Source organism: Bubalus kerabau, chromosome 7 (genome assembly GCF_029407905.1).
Source record: "Bubalus kerabau isolate K-KA32 ecotype Philippines breed swamp buffalo chromosome 7, PCC_UOA_SB_1v2, whole genome shotgun sequence".
Taxonomy (NCBI): domain Eukaryota; kingdom Metazoa; phylum Chordata; class Mammalia; order Artiodactyla; family Bovidae; genus Bubalus; species Bubalus kerabau.
Genome location: NC_073630.1, coordinates 63,723,289 through 63,738,275, shown reverse-complemented (window position 1 = coordinate 63,738,275; position 14,987 = coordinate 63,723,289). Strand labels below are relative to the sequence as shown.

General features: G+C 42.7%; 1 protein-coding gene across 5 annotated transcripts in view; it reads left to right on the top strand.

Moving 5' to 3' along the window:
* Positions 1-2,437: 2,437 nt before the first annotated feature.
* Positions 2,438-14,987, top strand: part of RBM47 (RNA binding motif protein 47) — a 175,833-nt gene continuing 163,283 nt past the window's right edge. For 2 of the 5 annotated variants that reach the window (XM_055588355.1, XM_055588351.1), the window contains exon 1: positions 3,502-3,962. The gene's annotated coding sequence lies outside the window, so the exon portion shown is untranslated. Of the gene's footprint in view, positions 2,518-2,593; positions 2,826-3,501; positions 3,963-14,987 lie in introns of those variants that run through there. The other 3 variants (XM_055588349.1, XM_055588357.1, XM_055588348.1) reach the window with 3 other exon arrangements.

Here is a 14,987-nt window from a genome sequence, read left to right as displayed (position 1 = left end):
GTCCACTACACTGGCAGGTGGATTCCTATCCACTGTACCACCAGGGAAGTCCTATACTGTGGTTCTTTACAAATGTAGGAGGATTGCTCCTATTAATGAGGGTGACTTGGGAATAGTGTTATTTTATCTTAAACATATGAAAGACAATTCTTTGTGAGCCATGGAGTAGGTTTTTTCCAGGTACCAAAGGCAATACCACTTCTGGGAATATCTACTATGTGCCAGTAATCATAATGAGACTTCACCTTTCATTTAACTCTTATACAAATCCAGAGAGGGAGGTGTTATTATTTTATAAATGAAGTAACTGAAGCTCTCTCCATGGGGTTGCAGAGTCAGACATGACTTAGTGACTAAATAACCACCACAAACTGAAGCTCAAGAGCAACTAAGCAATTTACCCAGCAGCACATAACTAAGAGGTAAAATTGAGATTCAAACTTAGAACTATGGGGAAACAATTTCCATGCTATTGGCATTCATTCTAGCCCTCTGCCTTTTAGGCAGAAGGGAAAGGAGAAAACAGAAAGCAAAAGGCGAGGGTCTACAGAACTCAAATGCCCCAAGATCATGGGATTTGCCTGAGAATTAAAATAATGATGATGATAATGATAATAATAGTAAAGATAAGGAACAGACATCAAGGTCAACCACAAAGAAGTAGTAACAAACATTCATACTTCTTTTGCCATAGACTGTCACTTAAAATGTTTTATTTTCTCTATGTTCCTAGGGACAGCAGTGGGAAGTAGTTAGGAATAGGAATAATATCCACTTAATAGGTGGCAGTGTACAAAACTGAGAAAGAAGGAGCAGTGCCAGGCTTCATTTGAGAGAAAGTGAACCACTGAAGACTGTCATAAGGACTTGCTTCCAGGGAGCTGGGCTTCCTCAAGGGCCATCTTCCCTGATTCCAGCTCCAGTTCACCTGCAGTCACTGACCTCCACACTTTCAAACTTGATTTTTCCTAGCCATTATTCCCCTGGTTTGGCCCATTGCTTCCTATGGAAAAGCCTGGAAAAAGAGGTGGGAAAATCTGTGAGCCTGAGAATGTCCCCTCTTGAATTCTTTAACTCAGAAGGTCCCTGACACTGTGAGGCTCTCAAGGTAACAATCCTCGTACTTATGGAAAAGAAAAATCTGAGCTATGTGGAGTCAGAGTTTTTAAGTTGTCTTGAGGTTGTGGAACACTTGTCTGTACCTGGCATCTTAGATATGGTGAGGGAACCTTGAAGGGGTCACAGTGCCGGATCTTCATATAGTAACAAGGAATGAATCTAAAACTCAGAAAACATTTAATTGATCTGTTAAGTCTTGCACCATAGGGAAGATAAAAAATCAAAGAGATTTAAAATGTTTCAGAATTCTTGGCTGGTTGAAGGAATCATTTTTCCAAAAGGTGGCAAACTACGCTTTTAGATTTAACTGGAGCTGAGAACTATCTCGGCCTCACCACGCAGGGAAAATGTGCTCTAGCTGACTTCAGTGCTTTCAATCTGCAAAACAGGAATGAAGTGCTCCATAGGATGGTGCTGTAGGGCAAAACGAGGTTGGTTAAGGGGCACCGCAAAGTACTAAAGGCCTCATTCGGGTAAACGGGCCATGATTTCTTTAAGAGTGAAGTGGAGAAAAAAGGGCATTAGCACTGCACATCCTAACTGTCAATAATTACTTTCAAATATTCATGAAGAGCTTAAAAATTATTTCCCCCAGTTTCACACTGATATTCAAATGGTAATGACCATTATTTGTCCAGCATTGGATAGGATAAGTAACTCTCCCGGCGTCAGACAGCAAATTAGGTGCCTAAATCCGAATTCGAATGAAGCACACATTCGTGGTAGATGGCTAGATCCTGAGTTTCCTCGCTGTCAGAGAACTTCATGGAGTGTACAGGTCAACTTATTTTCATGTATCTTGTCCATCTGGCAACTTTTAAGTGAGATGGAGATCACTTAAACACTATTTTTACAGGACCTTTATTTTCATTATATTCAATGAATGTAAACTGCAGAAATTTCACTGTTAGAATCTTCCGGATAGGGACCCTGGGAGAGGTTTAAAAAAAAAAAAGAAAGAAAGAAACTGGCTCATGGCTTTACAACTCAAAAGCCCACCTCTCTGATCACGACCCCACCTCTTCAGGAAAAAAGCTATAGTACAAATAATAATAATTTAAAAAAATAGTGGCATTAGTGGCAACTAACACAGTGTACCAAGCACTGTTCTAACCTTTTTGTATGTATTAACTCATTTAACCCGCAAATAAAAAAAAAGATTTTAACTACCCCTTCACTAAAGCAGCCCAATGAGAAGCAGCACTTTTTTTTCCTCCCCTCAGTTGAATGACACTGCAACCCGAAATCACAACTCCGTTTTAGGTTCCTGGTGGTGCCTGCTTCCTCTTCTAGTTTGTTTAGTCACAGAATTCGATTCCTGTCGGCCGATTACGCGCCTACAAACAGGCTTAGCGCTCTATTGAAATGCGTGAGGCTCCTTAACTCTTGTATAAACAGGTAATGCGAAGGGGTGGGGCACAGATTGCGGATTTCTTGGGGATGGGGCTGGGATGGGGGTTAGAACCGGCTCCCCAGAGGATCGGGCCGAGGTTAAGGGAGGGGTTGGCTGCTGTTTTAAAATGCAGTGTTTTTTTTGTACCCTTTCTAGAAACCAGCTGTAACTTTAGGTCAGAGCGTATTAAAATGAGCCACTTCTGAACCAGCAGCGCCCAGGCCCCAGGCCCTGCTGTGAAGGCCCCGGCAAAGGTCAGGGCTTGGTCCGCGTGACGCTCCTTCCCGTGCCCGTCCGAGCTGCTCTGCCTCAGGTAAGGACACTCTCGGGAGGTCCCCCCCCCTTCCTCCAGGCCCGCCGCCGAGCTCGCTGTGATCCTACCTGGTTACACGACTTCTTTACTGGGCGGGGGGTGGGGTGGGGGGAGGACGGGGGTGGGGTGTACCGACCGGCTCGTGATTCAACAGCTGGTTCCTTATTCCTCAAACGTGGTTCTGCTTGGTTTCCCTCAACCGCCCAAAGCGGGGGGCCAGACGTCTGATTTCGGGCAGATGTCCTCAGGTGGAGCAGGTGCCACTGCTGGGGCTATTTCTTGGCTGTCTAAAATGGATGTGACTTTTTGAGCGGGGAGCGACAAGTCTGTGTGGTGAAGTCCCCACGTCTCTTCCCCATCAAGGCAGATTTGTTTTTTTCCCCCAACCTTCAGCAAAGGTATCTGCGCTCCTAAAACAACAGGAATGTTGCACTGGCCTTCAGCCAGCGGAGGCTCAGCGAGCAGGATAAAATTTCAGAGCAGATTTACGGGAAGTTGCCGGTGTTGGGAGTAAAAATCTGGTTTGGTGAGTTTAAGGGAAGGGAGTAGACGAGAGACAACCTTGCTACTGTGAGGCGAACGGCCTCGGATGGGGGAGGGCAGAAGCGGGAGGAGGGAACAGGGAAGAGCCGGAGCCGAGGCTCGAGCGCTCCCCGCGCGCAGCGCCGGACGCACGCAGGGCTCCCGGGGCCGCCGGTCTCCCCCGGGTGCGGGTCCGGCGCCGCTCTGCCAGGGGAACTCGCCGCGCTTTCGAATTCTCGCTCCCGCCAGGAATTTAGCCCCGAGAGAACTGCCTTCTGGTTATCGCGCCGGCTTCTCACTTTGGAATGTGCAGTTTGGGACAGTGAGAAGTTGGGGCTCGGGGAGTTGTCCTCGGAGAGAGTTTCTCTCCTGCGGGTTTCCAAGGTTAAGAGATTCTGACAAACTGGAATTCCCAGAGCCTGGGAGTGAAGCCTGAAACGATCTGTGGCTTTAAGCGGCGCGGTAGGGAGTCGCTGGACACTCCTTATTTTGGTTTTACATTAAAAAGAGGGAGGCCGAGAAGATGTTGTAGGTTACTTCCTAGCTGTGTCAGTCGCTACCGCGCTCTGAATGGTGTTAATTTCAGAAGTGGGCGACTGCAAATACATCACAAAGGTAAGGTCGTTTTTGGCAATCTTTCTAACTACTGTCCCTTAATCTTACCTGTGGGTCCAGATTTTGAAATTTTGTTTTCCTCTCTTTCGACCTTATCTCCCCTTATTCTACCGTCCCCCTTCCGACTCTGGCATATTTAATGGGAAAGAAATAGTTTATAATAAGATTTTAAAAGCGCCAGCTTCTGGAAAAGCAGAAAATTATATACAGTCAGCCCCATCGTTTCCTCTGGTGATGAAACCTTTTCCATACAATAAACAATTTTCTCCCCCGCTCTTGAAAGCATCTGACTGGGCTGTCCAGAGGCACAGGTGACTTTTTAGACTCAGATTATTAAAGTGAGATTGAGAAAACTTTTATGACAGGCATCTCACAGTGAGTGGTAAGGAGGGGAGGGTTACTGGGGGATGTGTGTTGGGGGAGGATATGAGGGGAATATCTTCTTGGAGTCATTTACCTCCCAAGGTAACACTGAGCACAGGCTTAGTTGTTTAAAGTTAAAAATTCAATCTGTATAAAAGTCTAGGGCTGATGAACTATGACAGCTGACAAATCCGCCACTGGATATTTAAGAAATCAGATAAAATAAATGAAGTGGAATTTTTCAAATAGTGATTCATTTTTTATTAAGGTAAAAGTTCATCTACTCTTGGGTACTGTCCCAAACCATTTGGGGATGTGTCTTCTTTCTTGCGGCTTATCTGAGATTGTGTCCTCGAGGTACTTTACTCATAGGCCATGCTGATTTTTGCCATACTGATTTGTACTGTTACTGATGTAGCACATTCTAATGGCTCACCCAGTGTTCTTTAGTATGAACATAGATTAGAAATCTTGTTCTTTAAAACTTGTTATGGTAGAGTCACAAGAATTTTTTAGGGCAGAGAAAAGCATAAATGTGAAGAGGTTGCCACAGATTTAAGCACAGTTGCAATTTAGATCAAGTGCATTTGAGAGTTGTAGGTGCCTATTCTAAAAGGTAAAAGGTTTTCAACAGCGTAAAACACAATCTCTAGACAAAGCCAAGTACCCAATCAAGGCGATGAGATAGCGTTTTGCAGGATTTTGTATTGCTGTTCAACATGGCTCAGATGGTAGAGTCTGTCTGCAGTGCAGGAGACCCAGGTTCAATTCCTGGGTCAGAAAGATCCCCTAGAGAAGAGAATGGCTACCCACTCCAATACTCTTGCCTGGAGAATTCAGTGGTCAGAGGAGCCTGGTGGACTATTAAACAATAATCCTTGTCAGATTGATGATCTGAAATCTTGGAGGGAAACAGAACTAACCCAGTCCAAAATGGAAACAGGAGGAAGGAAAGAAAGGAATTTGGGTTTTCATATCCTTTCTTGTCTACCTTACTCTTCACCTTGTTCTGATAAACCATTTTGGCCTCTTTGACTTAATTACTGCACAGAGGGAGAATGAGAAATCTGCCCAGTGTTCTTATTTCAATATTTGTTAAAGGAAGAAATAAACTGACAAAAACCAGGCTCCTAGTCTGACTCTGTCACGCTTCTTTACCTGACAAGGCTACACTTAAATTCATCTGCTCAAGAGTGTTTTGTGAACAGATGCCAAAAATGAATCAAGTTTTGAAGATTCTTTATCTTTTTCTTGGTTTTTGAGTTTTCAGAAGCTTATAAGATTGAAAATTTGGCATCATCACTTTACTCCAATCTCTATAGTCTTAATTGTCAGCATATTTTTGATTCCCACCTGTGCTGCTGTACACTAAATTTTGTCCAAAACAGCTGGTGACACTGAGGATGAAATCAAGATAGAAAGCAAGGAAACTATGTGCTTCAGGACATGTGTCCTCACACTTGCTCTGACTGGTGTTTAGGATGACTCTCATTTTTTTTTTTTCCCCTCACATGATAAGAGCATTCAGATTAGACTGTTCTCTGATTTACTAGTAACAGAACCTGTTCTCAGTAATTTAAACAAGGATTAGAAGACTGAAGCCGATAAAATAATTTTCTTACAAAATGAACTTGCTTTCCAAATTCTACTCTTGATCTGACGATTAAAAAATCTTATCACGTCCCAATTGATTGAGCTTTGACTGCTAGAGGGAAGTATTTGCCTATTTCAGACAGGTTTCCACCTCTACATTGCAAGTCCCTTCTGATTTTTTAGCACTGGATACAGGAGTGCAAGTGGGGGGAGGGCGATCTCCTCAAAGTTGGCCTGAGGTTCAAGTGAAACTCTGATTTGGTTTTCCCAGAGGATGCATAATCCTAGAAAAAAACTTGCTCTGAAGAGGGCTTAAGTGTGGGATTCATACGACTTAGCTAAAGGATAGATTTTGTAAGAACCTAGGGTTTGTGTGCCAAACGTTTGTGAAGTTACATTGAATACATAAATACAGTTTAAAAAAATGTTTGTCAGAATGATTCCAAGTTAAAGGTTATATTAGAATGCTTCAGCTATTGGCCCAATCAAAAGATGTATTTTTCCTCTTGGGAGCAGTCTCTGTGTCTTATGATGATGTTGATTTTCTGATTTAATATTGTGAGACGTGTGTGTTAGTCCAGACAGCCACTTGCCAGGGTCATTGCCTTAAAGAACAACTAGAAAAGGATTGTCAATAATGGCAATGCAGGGATGACTTGGGTTATGAGATAGAAGGCTTTTAGAAACTCTCGAGAAGAATAGCATAGCAATGATAATATGCAATTGTTCAACTGCCACCTCAAGCTGTTAGAAACCTCTCATACTGGGATTTAGGGGGAAATGGCACCCTGCCACTTGTGTGTGGTCCTGAATCATCTTGTCAGTAAAAGACTCCTGGAATGGTCTGAGCTTGCGTTCTGATGGTTTCTGCCTCTTTATAGCTGCATCCCCTTTTGCTCTGTCAGCATCTGTATGGGGAGAGGACTCAGAGGGAAAGGGTGTCTTTCCCTTCAAGTCAGTGTACCCCCCTCTTTCCAGAACCTCTCTTTTTGCCCTGAGAAGTGGGTGAGGAAGGAATTTTCCAGCGGAAGTAGAAGGGTACAGAGTGTCTGGAGGAATAAATGGCCAAGACACAAGTGAGCTCCAAACCCCTAAAATAATGTGGGATTTAATGCCCTCCAACTATCGCAGGTGAACTGGCATCTGGAGGAATCTGAGGCTCACCCCCACCCCCACTTTTGTAATTCAAATGCCCCTAGTGCACTGCGCTAGATGGCTCATTTGAATGAGTTCAAGATGTTGTCTCTAGGTACAGCCCAAAGTAAACTGATTACAAAAGACACAGGCCCTTCAACCACACTCCATTCTGGCTTTCATCTACTTTCTGCAGTGGTTTAAAGGACACCTGAAAAGAAAAAACAAAAACCCACAGCTTAGTTTATGTAACTTAGGTATATAATATGAGCATTCTTTTTCACTGTGAATGTGGAGATTTTGTCATCTTAGGCAGTTAGTTTATGCCAAAGTGATTTGTTGGGAGTGTTTAGATATAAACAGTTTATACATCTGTAAAATACAAAACAACAAAACTGAGACTATAGTAGAAATGCTTGACTGTAGTTTATAGTTTCTCTTTTTGGTAAACCCTACCAGGTTTTAAAGAGTGGGATCGTTTTAGAAATCAAAAGAACAATCTCTACCTTTCTGAAGGCCGCTTAAGAGAGATGACACCGGAAGACAAAGCGCTGGCATAGCCCTGGAAACGCTTTGTGATTTTGAGGAGATATCAGTCCTTTGGTCTCAGCAGATTCCCGGCAGTGCAAAAATGTATGCTTATATATTATAGCCATTTACATTAGTCAAGAAAACAATCGCTGGCCTCAAATCATGATATTTGTCTTTGGGAATATTATATGTTTGTAGCTCTTGAGAATATAACGTCCCAGTGCCAAGACCATAGTTGGTGGGTGTATGTTGATGAAAGGGGATTTGCTGACAGTATTTGCTTCCTGGTTGTGCTTTGCTTTGGCTAATAGTCAATTTTGGTCATATTCCTTGAGTTTCCATACTGGGGAAAAAAACCAACCGGATTGTAGAAGCAATGGATAATCCACACGTGGATGAGCAAGGGTTAATTATACATACCAACGGGCAATGGGTGGATGTACAATGAATGTGGGGCATTGTGTAGCTGAAACAGAAACAAGACACCTCTACCTGACCAAGGAAATGCCAACCTATACAAATTATAATAAAAAGTATTCACCTTTCAGAGCACTGAGTCTTCACTCAATCATTTTTGTAAAGCATTACATATCATGCCAAAAGAAAACAAAAGAAGTACTTAGGAAAGTGAGGAAGATTTTTTTTCAGGTGTTAATTTCTTAGATCAGTTTGATTGCCATTCTGAAAATGTGTATTTGGGCCTTTTGAGGTCAGGTAAAATATTCATGTGTCCGAAAGTGGGGTTCCATGTCCATGATGATGATAGCACTGTGCCTTTTGAAAAAACGGCTTAAATAATATTTCTCTTTGTTTGCTGTCATTTATTTTCAAAAATAATAACATGGTTCTCGGTACACCAAGCCCTTGCCAAGATTAGGCCCATCTTCTTAGTAGCTATCTCAAGACAAAGTTGCCTTTGTGTAACTACAACTAGGAGAATTTGGTGACATGGAAAACTCAGTAGGGCACTGCAGCTTATTATTAACAGAAAATTCAATGGCCTGATGGGTTTTTTGTTGTTATTGTTGTTTTTATTCTTCCAGCTAATAATCATGATATATTTCTATGTGCAGATGATCTTACTATTTTCCCAGGGAAGAATGCAGCAGTTGAGAATTTACCTTGGAATTTAGTTAGATTATAAAAGGCAAAAGCTGCAGCATGATGATGCAGAGAAGATCTCAGCTCCGTGGGCTAGTTTGTTCTCAGGGTGTGTGCTCAGTTGCTCAGTCGTGTCTGACTCTTTGTGACCCTATGGACCGTAGCCCACCAGGATCCTTTGTCCATGGGATTCTCCAGGCAAGAATACTGTAGTGAGTTGCCATGCCCTCCTCCAGGGGATATTCCTGACCCAGGGATCCAACTCAGATCTCCCTCATTGCAGGCAGATTCTTTACCATCTGAACCAAATTTGGTCATGTGTGGAGAGAAAGAAGGAGTGGTTAGCCCACATGAAAATGACAATCTGTGGGGAAAGGATGACCATTCACATTAAATTCAAACTCCATGGAGAAGTGGCTAAGAATACAGGCTACCTTGGTTCAAATCCTAGCTTGGCCACTTACGGACTACCTGATCTCTCCATGACTCAGTTTCCTCAGCTGTAAAATGCCTATCTCACAGAGTTGTTACAAGGATTAAATAAATCAATCTGTTTTATAAAGAGGGCTCAGAACAGTACTTGGCATGCAGTCAGTCTGATATGGTACATTGTTCACTTGTTATATATCACTTTAGGATTTCTTTCTGTGTTTGAATTCTTCTCATCTCACTACTCACTCCTTTTTTGACTTATTCTGGTGATGGTAATCTAGGATTCTCTTCTTAAGATCACTGCTTTTGACCAAATGCCATTGCCATTATAGGCAGGCACTATTTTTTGCAAGTTTCTTTTGGTCTTTGTAACTTAGTTGTAGAAAGAAGCTAACTTAGAATCATTAACATGCCTTTTTCTTTCCTCTTTATATATGATCATCAACTGTATGATGTTTTATCAGAAGCAAAAAGAATGATGCTATCATATCTGTTAAGTGAGAGACTGCCAGATGTTCTGCTGAAAACAGTATAGATCTGGAAATGGCTAATGCAAAGTAGAAATACTCTATGTGAAAGACCTTAATACAGCAAACTTAAGTAGTTCCTATTATGACTTCTGCTGGTTAGTGTTCACGGGTCATATTCATAATCAGAGTATGAGACTTTCTCAGAACTGCCAGTGTCTTATCTGTGCACTTCTCATGGCATTTTATATCATTTGATACTTTTTGTACATATACTGTTTTCCCCTGCCAAACAGACATTAAGTTCCTTGGAGGCAGGATTTGTGTCTAAATAATATTTGCATCCCTCAATGTCCCTAGTTATAGTTAAGTGCTCAATGAATAAGAATTTCTTTGCCCAAATTCATTACCATCTAAAATGACAGCTTTTTTTTTTTTTTTCATTTCATGGGCATGTATTATGAATCATATTTATTTGGATGACCTCTATTTTTCCATAAGTGTTTTAGCAAAAATTGTTGGATAGAGAAAATATGATGGAGAAGTAGTGAATTCAGAAAGCAACCAGGATGGAAGCTATACCCACAGCCAAGCTTCTGAAAGCATGTCTGGATGGGGAAGGAAGGGGCTGAATTGTTGCACAGCTTAGGTGCCCATCACACTGGCAAACACTTAAATGTTTGTACTTTTTTTTTTTCTGCTCTTTAACAGCCTTTAGAAGGCCCAGACTTGTTACTAGGTAACAATGAGAAGGGGAAAATGTATTTTCTCAAATTACAAGGAATTTATTAGATAATTATCAGGAAAAAGTGCATTTTCTCAAAATTAGGGAGAGTGAACAGAGATCCACCGAGGAAGAACAATATCGAGGGAGTGCACAGCTCTGTGAGCCCCGGTGGTTGGTGTTTCTGGTATGGCTGTTGGTGTACTCTGAGCTAAGCGGAAGGAGGGCAAGTGGTGAAGACTTGTGTTCAGAGAATTGCCTCCAGTGAAATCCTATTTGTAGGGCAAAGGGAGTCCAATAACAAGCTAGCTGGTGCAAACAATAGTTTGTCCCAGGTACCTCCTTTGCTCTTTGCCCTATCTTGTGGGTTCCAGGATCCACCTCAAGTTATTTGTAGATTCGCCAGTGAGTAAGCAGAAACTGCTTACTACTAAGGAGCCCTGGAATTTGTGCCTTGTATCTGCAGTGGCTCCATATTCACAGTCACTCCCAGTGGCTGAGACCAACCCTGGGAAGGCAGGAGTCTTCCCAGAGTGGGACCTAGGAGTCACTCCCCCAGTGGGAAGCGTATGAGCCACACAGACCCTGAATCGAATGGTGACACCTGCGTTCTCACACATCCTGCTAAGGTGTGAAGGGTCTTGTCCTTTCCCCATTGGCTAAAGTAATCAATGAAATTGTCAGTGGAACGGCAGAACCTGCTTTTCTCTTCTCCCTGCTTCCACCTTTGCCCTGATGCCATATGCTTCGTATTTGACACAGTATCCAGAGTGACTCATAAAACAGTCAGATCATGTTATTTCCCTACTAAAAACTTTACAGAGCTTCTCCATCTCCCTCAAAAGCCAACGAGGCACTGTATTTCTAGTCCCATTACCTTTTTTTCTTTGGCCACACTGCAGAGAATGTGGGATCTTCTTTCCCTGACCAGGGACTGAACCTGTGCCTCTTGCATTGGAAGCATGGAGTCTTAACCACTGGAATGTCAGGAAAGTCTGCATTACCTCTTAAATCTCATCTCCTATCAGTCACCCCATTATCACTTTGCTTTAGCCACAGTTTCATGCTTCCATGGCCTTTGCACTCACTACTCTCTCTCCCTGAACTGTCTTCCCCAAATACGTTCAAGCTCTACTTTTCCACCTCCTCCACGTCTTTACTCTTCCTCCCTTTGTGGAAGGGCAGCAATTCCTCCTTCCTGTTGGCACTCTCTCTCCCTACCCTGCTCTATTTTTAATACTGTACTTTTTAGCATATTTTATGATTGTGTGGCTTACAGTTTGTCTGTTCTCTAGTAGAACATCTGTATCATTTATTGATGTTTGTCAAGCATCTTAGAGCAGAGTCTGCCACAGACTGTGTGCGTGCTCAGTTACACCCGACTCTTTGCAACCGCATGGACTGTAGCCCGTCAAGTTCCTCTGGCCATGGGAGTATCCAGGCAAGAATACTAGAGTGGGTTGCCATTTCCTCCTCCAGGAGATCTTCCTGACCCAGGGATTGAACCTTTGTCTCCTGCATCTCCTGCATTGGCAGGTAGATTCTTTGCCACTGAGCCACCTGGGAAGCCCCTGCCACAGAGTAGGTAATCCATAAATATTTGTCAAATAAGTGAATAAAGCACAGACTCTTACACAGCACAAGTACAATGGAAAGTGTAGTACTTACTCGTGTGTTCTACTCAAAATATAACTACAAGCACGTCTTTCTACATAAGCATGATTTTTTCCCCCAGACCTCTCCTATTAAGCTACCATATCTTCTCTGGTTTCTCTGGTTTCATTATTTTCTGTGCCACCATGAGTCCTTGATGGAGGCAGTGACTAAGTAACAAGCAAGGCAGAGCTAAGTGTGGGAATGGCGCAATCATTTCAGCACTTCTGTTTCCAAATCAAAGCCTAGTCTTTGGCAATCTTTTTGTGATTTCCAGCTAAATCATACAGCTCTGTTTTGAACCAGTCTTGTGAATTGCTTGCCCTACAGATAATTACACTTAACTAACTCATGTTACTATATTGGTTATCACGTTTTCTATTGTCATTTAATTATAATTAATGATTGCTCTGAAAGTAACTGTCAAGACAACTTGCACTTTTTTTTTTTAGCTGTCTCTTCAGACCTTTGAGATTTTGCCAAATGTCAACTGTGCCTACAGGATTCGTCTCTATTCTTTTCTCAATTGCAGGGCTCAGTTAAGTATTTCCCCTTGACCTGGCATGAAATGAGTGCTGGTGTCATTGTCTGAGTTGTTAATATCTCTCCAGAACCTTTTACAAAATTCTGGTCTTGCGTTTACTGAGTGGCACAACACTCTCCGATCTGTCATACTGGTTTGCTAGTCCCTGCCTTATTCCCTCCCTCTGCACGATTTTCCTTGGTTAAATAAAACTGCATTTCTTGGTGCTTGGAGGTGCGACTTCCTCTGTGTGTCCTCCTGTTAGTTTTAGATCTATAACTCAGTAAAGAACTTCCCCGATGGCTGGTGGGATCCTGTGGCTACTGGGCTTGGGGACCCTAGGGTTTTTGTTGTTGTTGTTGTGCCACGTGGCATGTGGGAGCTTAGTTTCTTGATCAGGGATTGAACCCATGTCCCCTGAATTGGAAAGTCTTATCTGCTGGATCACCAGGTTAGGTGCCTAGAAGTGGTCTTGAAGGTGAGTGTAGACTCCTGGAAGGTTCTTTGCAGTTAAAAAACAGGAATTCCTTGGTGGTCTAGTGGTTAGGGTCCCAGTGCTTCCACTGCAGGGGGCCTGGATTCCATCCCTAATCAGGGAACTAAGATCCCACAAGCGGCATGGCACAGCCAAAAACAAACAAACAAAAAAATAGTATGTAAATTCTGCTGAAGGTGCGTGAAGATCGTGGATTTAGGTATTTTTGACTGTTGTTGATCATGGCTTGTGGCTGATTTACAATTATCCGGATATTTTTCATTTCTAAGTTGATTTGGAAACTGTCATCATAATTGATAGTAAAAAGGACAATGCAAGAAATTTTTAAAAACCCTGAGTATACCTAATAATCAGCTAATATTTCTAGTACTTTCTGCAAATCATTGTATTACTTATCATATGTACTGAATGGGACATTAAGAATGTAAATGTTCAGTTAGATCTGTGTTTAAGAATATACTGGGCCTCTGTGGTGGCTCACATGGTAAAGAATCTGCCTGCAATGCAGGAGACCTGGGTTTGATCCCTGAATTGGGAAGATCCCCTGGAGAAGGGAATGGCTACTCTCTCCAGTATTCTTGCTTGGAGAAATCCATGGACAGAGGAACCTAGCGGGTTACAGTCCATGGGGTCACAAAGAGTTGGACACGACTGAGCAACTTTTTTTTTTTTAAACAATATATTACGTATACAGGTGGAAGTGAAGTGAAGTGAAGTCGCTCAGTCATGCCCGACTCTTTGCAACCCCATGGACAGTAGCCTGCACCAAGCTCCTCCATCCATGGGATTTTGTAGGTGGAGCTAGTGGTAATTCTTTATGAATTAGAAAAATTTATCAAAATATAGACCTAGTTAATAGGTATACTTGAAAAAAAAAAGATGAATATGGAATACTTGGCAGGCAGATTCTTTACCACTGAGCCATCAGGGAAGCTGAATGTGGATTAAATGGGTTTAAAGCAGACTTTGAAAAAACCTATTTTCCTTATGTAGACACAGACTCAGCTGTTATTTATTGAGTAGCTGCTATGTGCCAGATGCCGGGTGCTAGGTGTGCAGCGGAGAGCAAAAGTTCTCTGTCCTCTTGGGGCTTTCTTTAGGGGTGGAGATGGGATTCAGTGCTCTGAAGGAACTGAGGGGTACTGGACAACAGAAGATGGGACTCTTAGCCGGAGTGGCCTGGGATGTGATGCCCCTGGGATGTGATGTGGTGCTGAAGGTATAGCATTCATGCAGTTCCTAAGGCTGGAGGAAGCTGGGCATGCTGAAGGACTTAAAAGGGGCCAATGTTGCCCCCGTGCTGGGGGCATGGAGCAGGGAGGCACAGGTAAGGTTGTGGGACTAACTGAGTCCTAGAGCATGTAGGCCCTTCAACCTCAGAAGAGTTTGTCACCCCCATTTCAATGGAAAGCCATGAAGAAAGGACTTACTTGTTAAATAATAACTCTTAGGTAAAGACTGAATTGGAGGGAGGCTGTCACGGCAGACAGATACGATTCCTTTTTGGAAGGGGCAGTGGAAGTGGAGTCAGGCTGGTCAGCCGGGCGCCATTTCTTCTGTGTGCTCTCCTACCTGTTTTTACAGCCTCAGTTCAGCTGCAGTAGGGGTTTCGCCAGTGATTTGAAGAAATAGCAAGACTTAACTGATGGCCTGGATGTAGGGGTGAGGAAAAGAATGAGGATTCTAGCTAAAGTTATTGGGTTCGATGTGAGGGACTGAAGGAAAACAGGTTCGAGGGGAGCTGGGGAAACCAGAAGCTCAATTTGGGGAATGTTTACTGAGATGCCTGTTATAAACACCCCAAGGAGATGTTTCCCTTTTGTATCCAGCACTTCTAGCAAGAGTGAAAGGCATTTATTTTAGACAACTATTTTGGATTTCATTATTTCTTTTTATCACTGTGTCCAAATTAGCAAATACAGATAAAGTATGTAACCTTTATATCACACATGACTAAACAGTATTCTAACAATAAATGAGCCATCCACAGTGTATAAGACACTGTAAT